Genomic DNA, 8,958 nt, shown 5'->3' with positions numbered 1-8,958 from the left:
TATGATTATGCTTCCGCACAACAAAACTAGATATTTAATATATTCTAAATTAGTTGCTCAAGTATCATGCTAGTTCATGGGTTAGCTTGGGGTCACTTCTGGTTCCAAGTACCATGTTATTACTAGGGGGTAGTCTCGGGTCGTGACACAAGTCTAACAAAGTCTCACGCCTAAAAAAAGTCACAATAGAGGATCGGTAAACCCGATCCACCATTATAGAATCTTTTACTGGGGTAGATAAACGAATAGGCATAGCAAGAGGCTCACTAATAATATCAATACCAAAAGCAAAATATGTAGATACATAGAAGAAAGTTGTTCCTAGATCAAATAACACAGATGCAGATCTGAAACAGATGGGGATGATACCTATGATCACAGCATCAGAAGCCTCTACCTATGGTTTGGCGGGTATAGTATAGTACTATCCCTGAACACTAACTGGCTGAGTAGCCCCAGCATCACCACCATGAGCTCTACTACCTCTTCCTCTTGCACCTCTAGTAGAACCACTACCTCTCAAATCTGAAATGGAAGTAGCTCTAATAACACGATTGGGACAGTCCTTGGCAAAATGGACAATCTCATCACACATAAAGCAACCTCTATGGCCCAACTCAATAAGAAACGGCACCACTGGTCCTAAACGGCCATCCTGAACTATTGGATTAGAAGATCCACTACCCAACTATAGAAGGCCGCTTGAATTGGTTACCATGATACCTACGAGAACCTATGAAATATCTTCCTTATGAAGCCTGGCCTCTAAACTCACCAAATTAGCGCACCTTCTTGGCACCTATCTAAGATGCTCGCAGAATACTCTCAGCCATCTTAATGTGATCCACTATACTCCGAAAGAACGCTTCATATACAATCATCTAAGATGTAGACAACTGAAGAGAAATATCCAAACCCTTCAAGAACTTTCAAATCTTCTTAGAATTGATGGAAATACTTGCATAAGAATATCTGGACAAGTCATAAAAGTGTGCCTCATACTCTAAAATAGTCATAGAGCCCTGCTCCAGGAGATTAAACTCATCCCTTATCCAATCCCTCATTGTAAGGCACTAATCTCTTAAAAAAAGCTTCCATAATTTGATACCAAGTCATCTCAGAGAATCAAGAGGTCTGAAACTAACAAGTGATATCCACCAATCTCTAGAAGCATCTCTCAACTAATAAGTAGTATAAGCCACCCCATTCGACTCAAGCAAATAATATAAAAGCAACTCCTCTCAATTATCAATCAAGAACTCATAGCCATCTTCTCCCACTGCACCACTGAATCTAGGAGGACCTAAATAAGTAAATCTCTTAAAACTATTCTGATCCTCAAAAGACATAATTGTACTCACAGCAAGAGGAGGCACGGTAAATCTAGCGGGCTGAGATTCCACCTGAGAAGGTAATATAGATGAAGGTTGAACTCCTGATCTCGAAATACCATACTTAAATATCGGTGCTGAAGGAGGAGTAACACTCAGGGTTTGAGAAGTACCAATAGTAGAAGCATGTGCAACTAGAGGATCCACGCTCGAGACTGGAGAAACACCAAGCGTGCTCAATGGAGCATGCTCCAAATGGGTGAACAAAAAACCCTTCAACACCGGGGTGGAAGAACTCAGTGGAACAAAAGTAGAACGCATACCTCCAACATGCTCAATACGACGCTTAGGGGAAAGAACCCTAGCACCATTTCTACGCGGGGTAGATCCACGTGCCTGTTCACTATCTCGAGTCTATCCACGACTTGTAACTTACCCTCTAGACTGGGCTCTCTCCATAAATGAAGACTATGTATCTCTATCCTCATGAGATCTAGTCATTACCATTTGTATAGAAAAGAGTGAAATTTGACTTAAAACATAAGGTAAGAAGGAAATTCACATGATAAGAAATAAAATGAGGGAAATTTCCTATAGAGATCCTATAGCCTCTCAAAGGTAGGTACAAACGTCTATGTAACGATCCGCGAGACTCTATTAGACATCCCCTTCTTACAGCATTAAGACCAATGAACTTGGATGCTCTAATACTAATTTGTCATGACCAAAAATCTAAGTGTCATGATGTCAGTTGTCCCAGCAAACCATAACAAGTAATTCTATCATCTAAGCCGATAAACAAGGGGGAAAAGACAAAAAATAATCCCCGGTCAAGGCTTCTAAAATGAAGCCAAACTATACAGTTATAACAAATATGGAAAGAAACATACTCATTAATACCAAACCACAAAACCTGGTGTTACAGTGTAAGAACATAATTAGTACAAAGAGACATACTTAATAATACCAAAGCCCAAGAACTGGTGTTATAGTGTAACAACATAATTAGTACAACTCGAAGTAAAAAAAAAGACATCTAAAGCACGATATAACTCTATCTCTAAAATACAATAAAGATATAGTCTAATAAGAAAAGATAGAAATAGACTCCAGACGCCTAAAATCAACTACTAACATGTAAAGCTCTAAATGACACTCGAAACCAAACACCGTAAGACATACCCAAACCTGAATCTATACCAAAAGGGTATAGTAGGAGTGAGTATGGTCACTTGTACATAGTAATTACCATAGGCCGATCAAGCAAAGTAGAAAATAAAACATACAAAATACATATTAAGGGCACGTCACCTGCAGTCAGAAAATGTCCCACAATGGTAGCCCATACCGCTTACACTAACAGTTCTATAATATCCATATATAACACAGCAAAACACCAAAAAAGAATACAAGTATATATTTATACCATATATAAGCAAGGAAAAGAGATAACATATACGGGAATATCAAGTACGAGTAAGGGAAAATAGAATAATGGATAGGTAACTAGTCAAACAGAATATACAATCACATTTAAAGAATAATAAAGTAATTACAATAAAAATAATAATAATGATGATGATGACGATAATGTGATACAGGAGGTTGTCGTAAAACCTTCAAGACCATCGCACAGCCTTTTAGACTATTGCACAGTCTTCATATTCACCTATGGAGCAAAGTTACAAGATGTAGGACCCATGAGAGGTTCATAAACTTGTATAAAATCCACATGTAACCATCTCTCTTTCCAATCACATCCCTTGGGGAGGGTTTTATAAGATGCTATGTTTTTGTTAGAAAAAAGTGTCTCTAGTGTTTCAAAGTATTTCCATGATGGTACTGTTATTTCACAAATAAATATGAGAATATAATCCTCACAACCAACCAAAATTAGTATTTTTACAACCAACTATAATAAGTATTTCCACAACCAACTAATATACCATCACGTGATCTAAATGTCCACTTATTATTTTCATCCATCCATGAAATCCAACATGATTCATATGCCAATAGAGTATGAATATATCACAACACATAATTGGTGCCATAACATACTTTTTCAAAAAAAAAGATACAATTATCATCATATATACAAGGCTATCAATATCATATAAGACCCCACACAGTAGCACATAGCACATAATGTTCCAAAACCACCACATAACATTACATATAGGCCCCCACATGGATATAAATTAGTTCCCACACCCATAACATGATTTTGTATCAACATTAACTACCCAGCCCAGTCTGAAAGAAGTTAAGCCATAACTTACTTCGAAGGTCAAAAACTGGTCTGCAATACTTTAATCCCAATGCCTTACTACTCACGAATGGACTCAAAATCAACTAAAATATGAAAATATAGAATTTACATGTCAAAATAAAGCCAACGATACCCATATTACCTAATTTTGAGTTGGGGTCAGAACGGACCCTCAAAATGAGATTTTGAAAAAAAAGACAAAATTGTAACTTTGTTTTAAAAATATGTTCCACATATTTTGAAGAAAACCCAAGCAAAAATAAGTTAAAAATGAGGTTGAACTTGAAGAAAAACTATTTTTAAAGATTTTCAAGTAAAATCCTCAAAATACATTTTAATACCAAGAATCAAAGTTATTTTGAAGAAAAACTGATAATTATAAGGTTAGAAACTCATCCAAGTTAACAAGGTTTGAAATTGGGGTTTAAATTGGAGAAATACAATTTTAGGCCTTATAGGCCAAAATTTCCAAATTCCATTATTTAATCCAAGTTTAAAACAAGAAATAAATGAAAAAATTAAAGAAAATAATTAGAATAGGTGTTATAGAGCTTACCCAAGATTAAAAGTGGAAGAAATACTCAAAAATATGAAACCCTAGGCTCTGAGACTCAAAAATGGTGAAAATAGCAAAAATCGGGTATGTATATACCCAGGAATCGTGATCTTGGACTAGTTGCCGCAATAATGGTACCTGGCATAACAAGGGTATCACGATTGTGGACAAGTGTTGTGATTGATACATATGTAGACAAGACCAAATCATGATCACGCTAGGAGCATCACAATCGTGGGAACACCAACTAAATGGTGCACCAGCTGGGACTTGATCCATCCAAGTCTTTATGGGCCCTTCAAAATTCATCAAGAATCCTGTGAATGCAAACGAACTATTCTAACCTATCAATTTTGATGCTCTAGACTCAGTAGATATATTAGGTTTTAGAAAAAACATTATGTTCATAGAGTTGACCCCAACACCCAAAATCATAACTTTCCAAATTGAGGGTAACAATGAGATTTAAAAGCCAAAAAATGGCACCAACCATCTTACTAACCTAAAATAGACGTTCTAGATCTACTAGCACAGTATATTCTATCATCTATCATACAGATAAAAAGATGTTGACTAAAGTCAACTATAAGGATCTCAAAGCCACTGAAAACCATAAATCACATAAATCACATTGAATGCACCAGGAACCATACATATCATCACCACACTTCAAAAATACCATAATACATAATGAAGAGGGGTAAAATGGTCAAATAATGTTGAAACACATATTTTACATATTTAATCAAAATTCGGGTCATTAAAAATCATACCATGGAAAACTATTATAAGCTCATTGGGTATCCATCAAATAAGTTTAGGAAAAAAGGGAGAGTATCATTCTCTACTCCATACAATTCAGCTGCTATTAATCAGGATCAAGATTGACAAATAACATATTAAACATTTGCTTCTCAAGTAGAATATTTTGCAGTTTTAATACAAAATAGTGTTGTAACGATCGATTTTGATGTTATCACAAATATCTATGGTAAAGGCATATAAATCTCATATATCATATGTTAGGATCAATTCTTTAGTATAGGAGTGCATTTGATATATACTAAGGCCATACAATACTCCTAGCACAAATTTAAGTTGAAAGTATCCTTACCTATTTAGTTTTGGGATAAGTTTAAAATAGGGTCAATTTTAAGATAGTATTACTTCTAGAATATAACGAGTTACGAGCCTAGTACCCACCAAATTAAATATCTCTGAGTCTTAATTTGAATTCTACCAATTTTTCATTAATCAAATTTCTAAATAAAGTATAATGACCAGTTTAGTGAAGACTATCTGAGCAGAAAAAATTAAGGATGTCATAGCAGGTCAGGGTGCTATAGCAACCCCGCTAGAGCGGATAAAGTCGGTATAGTGGCACAAACAATAGTTTATAATTGATTTTGAGGGGATTTTCTCTTGGTTAGGTGAAAATTCTTTGTTGAGGTAAGTTTCTTCCATCATCTTCTTCATTTTTCAATTTTTTTAACATCCTAGAACAATTATAACAACAGAAAAGGGACAAATATACCCCTGAATATGATAAATGATACATATATACCCTTCATCATATTTTGGGTACACATATTCCCCTAACATCAATAAAGTGATATGTTTATACCCCTCACACTAACGTAAGGGAAAATGTGTTTCCAAAATATGATAGAGGGTATATACATACCATTTATCATAATTCAAGGGTAAATTTTTCTTTTTACCATTTTAGTTTTTTGATCCTAAATAATTAACCCTATTCCACTACCCGACCCAATAAACTTACTACTCGACCTAATCAAAATTATAAACCAAGAGACGCCTCTTCTAAATCTCCATCAACAAAACCAACAAAAATACACCAGCAATAATAATAATACAATGAACAACAATTAGCTAGACCATCTCCACCATTTCAATTGAAAAAAATACACCCACGAACTCTACACCACTACTACCAATTTTTTTTTTGGAAAAGCAATTAATCCATAACATCCAAATAATTCATCGAATAAATTGAAACCCTCATGTTTCAATTTCTATCAAAATTCCATCCAAAAAATACTATGCACCATCGGTCAAAACTACATAGCCATTGTCTTTGTCGAATCAAAAACACCCTACCATCGAACCATCACTGCACCCTTAGCTTTGACAATCTCCAACCTGATCTCCACTCCCTACAACCAGTAAATATCAACTAGCAGTAATAATCAATAACTACAATTTGATTAGGGTTCATGTTTAAGAGAAAAACAACAGGAGTATCAGGTTTAGAAAAAAATTAAGGTTAGGTCGAGTTGGTTTGAAATCAGGTATGATGGAATTATTAGGTTGGGTTAATTATTTGGGATAAAAGACTAAAATGGAAAAGAGATAAATATACCCCTGAATTATGATAAATGATACATATATGCCCTCCATCATACTTTAGATACAAATATGCCTATACCGTTAGTATGAGGGGAATATATGTACCATTTTATTAATGGTAGGGGCATATATGTACCAAAAGTATGAGGGGATATACGTATATTTAACATAGTTTGGGGGTATTTTTGTACCTTTTCCATTAGAACAATCTTTAATGGTGAACTTTTTGGGGATTTGAACCCTAAGTCCGTGATATTTTGGAAAAAATTTATGGGTTGTATTAATATCACCAAAAACTACTTCTGAATTATTCATTAACGACTCCTAAAATGAATTGGGATTTCAAAACATGAAAATTGATAGTTGGGGACCTTGAATTCAATAAAGGTGGAACCTTTAGACTAAAAACTCCATTAATGGCATTGAGTTGAGCTTTAAGAAAATATTTTGATGACTAATTGACCCTTGGGTAATGTTGTAGACTATAAATAAGTATTGAACTAGTGAGATTGAATTTTTAATTAACTTTTTGAAGCATAATTTATTAACTATTATTTTATTACTGTTGTTTGTTAGATGATTAGCTTTCGGAAATATAAAGAAAAAGGAAGTTCATCCATGATAGAGCTTACATGTGGCAGCAGTTTGACGACTACAACGGTTTATGAGAACTAGGTTATGGTTAATAATCACATTAATAATTAGATTTTATAGGATGAATAATGCTTAGGCCTGCAATCATGGAGTTTGGGTGGATAAAACATGTATTTATTATAATAAAGATGTAATTACGTGTTGAAATATCAATGTATGAAATCTTGATGGACAATTTATGTTTGTATAACTCTATGGTGGATTATGATGTGAATTATAAGATTACAGATGATAATGATATTGTGTGAGCTCACACTATAGTTATTTAGTCTAATACCATAAATGGGGTAAACTTGGTATTATTTGTGGTTAGGATATGGGATAATTTTGCTCAAGGTTATTACTGAGGACTGATTATAGTACAAGGAGGTGGTGACTTAACTTAAGATACTGAGGTTAAGTTAGTCTAAGATTTAAGAAGTACAATATATAAATATGTATGACTGAAGCTAAATTATGCTCGTAGGAAAAAGAAGCCTTTATTTGCTCCTATTGATGGGATATAAGTTGATTAATTGGTTAATAGAGTAGGTCTTAAACCTAGTAATGACTTGAATATAAGACTTGCTAGATATTAGAAAAATTCTTAATTTTGGTATAAATAAAAGAGTATGGAATTAGTAAATGAACTTATGAACGTTGAACTAGAGTTTAGACTCCTTTGGTTGAATGTGTTCTCTTAAAATAAGTATATGGATTTAACAAATATGGCTTGACAATGCTTACATGAATAAGTAATGGATTGGTCATATGACATGCTATAATTAATGAATATGAATTGATAAGGCCAAAATTATGAGTTGTTGTCTGGCTTTTAGGAATACTTGCAATTTCATATGTTAAAGGATAATTATGGTTTGCTTGAAATTATAAGGTTGCGTTTGACCAATTGATTGGACTGTTTGCCTCCTTTTTACAATACATGTTCAAGCAAGTAAATTTTTGAATGATATACAAAGTGGTAATCACATGTAATGCAGTTATATTCAAAGTTTGTTGACTATACAAGTGTGGTTGTTTATTCTCATCGTGGTTGTGATTATTTTCATATCTATTGCTTATAGTGGAATGTGTAGGTATTTGAAAATTATTATTTGGACATCTTCATGAGATTTGGTGGAATAAGGTTGGCGGATCTAAGTTTTGTACAAGACAAAGCTCGTCCCTTGCAGGTCATGACTAGAAGATGGTTATAATACCATTAATATGCATGTACAAGGTTCAAGTGAGTTTAATGGTTCCTTGATTGGACTATGTATATGACTAATATTGTTGACGTTGGTTATATTGATCCTATGAGTGGAAAAAGTTATGTTACGGTTATTGTGGAGGTTGAACCAGATTATGATGTTGCCTGATATATTTTGGATTCTTGTGTAGTTTAGTTAATTGCAATATATTTTGGGATTTTTATTATTAGAATAACGGTTTGTTGACCAAGATTTATTAGAGTTAGGGTTGTTGACTTGGTCATGTTTGACTGAATTTATAGAGTTACTTGAAAAGGCTAAGTGTCATAAACCTTAGGTATTATCATAATGTGTGTTCATAGTTACACTTATTAAAAGGTGATGATTATTGGCTTTTATTTATCATTAAGCTTAATTGAGGCGTAAGTAAAATAAATTAATCATAATATTTTTTGTGGCTAAACTCTAAAAGTTATGATGGATGACACTTGATGTGAAGGTGATGAATGATCAGTGGAAATAAGAATGGAATACTCATAGGTAACACACATATGAAAGTAATGTAAATTAAATTGTTACATAAGT

Source organism: Capsicum annuum, chromosome 9 (assembly GCF_002878395.1).
Source record: "Capsicum annuum cultivar UCD-10X-F1 chromosome 9, UCD10Xv1.1, whole genome shotgun sequence".
Lineage (NCBI taxonomy): Eukaryota > Viridiplantae > Streptophyta > Magnoliopsida > Solanales > Solanaceae > Capsicum > Capsicum annuum.
The sequence above is the reverse complement of the archived record's forward strand: the minus strand, read 5'-3'. Positions refer to the sequence as shown.